This window comes from Sorex fumeus, unplaced genomic scaffold (assembly GCF_029834395.1).
Source record: "Sorex fumeus unplaced genomic scaffold, SorFum_2.1 ptg000073l, whole genome shotgun sequence".
Classification (NCBI taxonomy): Eukaryota; Metazoa; Chordata; class Mammalia; order Eulipotyphla; family Soricidae; genus Sorex; species Sorex fumeus.
In genome coordinates, this window is record NW_026606130.1 from 6,016,217 (window position 1) to 6,018,930 (window position 2,714).

At 40.6% G+C, this 2,714-nt stretch overlaps 1 non-coding gene across 1 annotated transcript; it reads left to right on the top strand.

Moving 5' to 3' along the window:
- Nucleotides 1-2,144: 2,144 nt before the first annotated feature.
- On the top strand, nt 2,145-2,251 carry LOC130038248 (U6 spliceosomal RNA). Its single transcript, XR_008794628.1, has one exon. It is a non-coding gene; the product is annotated as a U6 spliceosomal RNA (small nuclear RNA).
- The last annotated feature ends 463 nt before the right edge of the window (nt 2,252-2,714 follow it).

Sequence of the window (2,714 nt, forward strand, 5' to 3'; positions counted from 1 at the left end):
GGTGAGCTGTTAGGAGACCTGCTGGTTGACTAGAAGGTAAAACCAACCGGTACTGTTTTTAAAAGCAAGGCCTGTTCCCTGGCACATGAAGAGTTTGAGTGTTGCTGTGGAATTCCTGTGGCTGATTTGGTAATTGAGACTTCCATAACCTCTACCCAGGTCATGCTTTCAGCATCACAAAGTATCTCTGGGTGTAATACAGTGACTACTCAGGCTGTAATCAAATTGCCAGTCATTTAGGAACATCCTGCCTTAGTTTTCAGTCTCCTTGACCCACCATCAACCTGGAAATTTTCCTTTGACGTGGTAGCTGAGGTCAGGGGTCTGGACCTAGGGAGTAGGGACAGGGAAACTGGGAATGGGGCCAGAATTTGTGGGCATCAGGGAAGTTCATGTCAGCAGCACTCTACAACTATGAAGGCCTTCTTTTTTATTAAGTCCCCATGAAGGTAGCGAGAAGTGTCTAATTCAGTCTTGCCATCCGGATGGCCATCACCATGTCAGCCAGCTACCCGCCCCTGTTGCCTGATTTCACCCATCTTGGCTCCTTCCTAGACTCATCATGTTCAGAACTTAGGACACAGTCTTCTCAACCTGAACTCAGAGGGCGACCCATTTCTTCCTTGATGTCAGTAGACTGACCTTTTTGCTTTATTCCTTTTTCCAAGTTATTTTGAATTATATTCATACATTCTTAAAAACACAAAACAAAACATAACCCTTTGGCCATTACCCACAATTCAGGGCCTCTTTTCCCTAACTCAGAGGTTAGAAGTTTGGTATGTATTCTCGTTCCTTTCCAGGTTTTTTATTTCGGTTTTTAAAAAAATGTGCTGTGTTTATTTCTGCAAAAATTCTACCATGTTGGGGCTGGAGCAGTAGCACAGCGGGTAGGGTGTTTGCCTTGCATGTGGCCAGTCTGGGTTCGATTCCCAGCATCCCATATTGTCCCCTGAGCACCACCAGAAGAAATTCCTGAGTGCAGGGCCAGGAGTAATCCCTGTGCATTGCCAGGTGTGACCCAAAAAGCCAAAAAAAAAAGTTCTACCATGTTACTGTACATATCCTGAAAGTTTTATTCATTCAATATTTTGGAAAGTTATGTGAGATAACTTTCATAAAGATTTAATTTATTAAAAATGCAAACCATAACACCCAAAAGGAGAGACAGAACAAAAGGGAATACCTTGCCACAGAGGCAGGGTGGGATGGGGGGATGGGGGCTGAGAGGGATACTGGGACCCGTGGTGGTGGAAAATGGGCACTTGTGTAGGGATGAGTGTTTGATCATTGTACAATTGAAACCCAAGCACAAAAATTTGTAAATCTACAACTGTAGCTCATGGTGTTTCACTAACAAAAGTTTAAAAAAATGTAAATGATGGAGAATGGGCACTGGTGGAGGGATGGGTAATGGATCATTGTATAACTGAAACCCAAGCACAAAAATTTGTAAGTCTACAACTGTACCTCGTGGTGTTTCACTAATAAAAATTAAAAAAAAATGGCATAACTGCAACAGCAAGAATATGGAGTGATTTATATAAATGTTTTCTTACTGGAAAATTACAGGATGATCCCAGTTTCTTTCTTTTACAAGTGCTACTGCTATGAGGATTCCTGAACACAACTCCTTACTAGAATTTCTGTAGAACTGTGGTCCTTAACTTTTTGATTTTGTGACTCCCTTACTTTCTTTTTTTTTGTTTATTTTATTTATTTTGTTTTTGAGCAGTTGAGTATAGACTTGCTGAGTCTATTCCTAGCTCTGTGTTAAGAAATGATTCTCAGCAGGGATCATGGGGACCTGTAGCAATTGCCCTACTTGCTATAATATCTCTCCAACCCTTCCTATACTTTCTTAAGAGGTTTCTTTATGTGAGTTTATGTCTATCATTATATATCATAAAATAAAAGCGAAAACATTTTTTTTTCTTTTTGGGTCACACCCGGCTATGCACAGGGGTTACTCCTGGCTCATGCACTCAGTAGTTACTCCTGGCGGTGCTTGGGGGGCCATATGGGATGCTGGGAATTGAACCCGGGTCTGCTGCGTGCAAGGCAAACACCCTACCGTTGTGCTATTGCTCCAGCCCCAAAAGCGAAAACATTTAAGTATTTATTCATTAAAAATAACAGCAGTAATGCTCGCTTCGGCAGCACATATACTAAAATTGGAACGATACAGAGAAGATTAGCATGGCCCCTGTGCAAGGATGACTCGCAAATTCGTGAAGTGTTCCATATTTTTATTGAAACCCAAGCACAAAAATTTGTAAGTCTACAACTGTATCTCATGGTGTCTCACTAATAAAAATAAAACAAAAAATAACAGCAGTAATCCCATTACACGTTGACAAAATATTTCTAAATGAAAAATAACTTCATAAGTAAAAAAAAGTAAAATTGTATATTCTTTTACACTACTCTATAAGCTTAACAGGAGACATCTGTATTTTCCTATTTGCTCCTGCATTTGATTCATTTTGATACAACATCTTTTGTGGGTGGGGAGTTTGGGGTCACATACAACTGTGCTCAGGCATCACTCTTGACAGTGCTCAGGGGACCGTAAGAGGTGTTTGTGATCCATCCAGGGTCAGCAGCCTATAAGGCATCCATCTTAACCCCTGTACTATCTTTTTGACCCAATAATATGGCATTTTTGTTGAGTATGCCACAGATATATAATTATAAAAATAGGTAGCATTGGG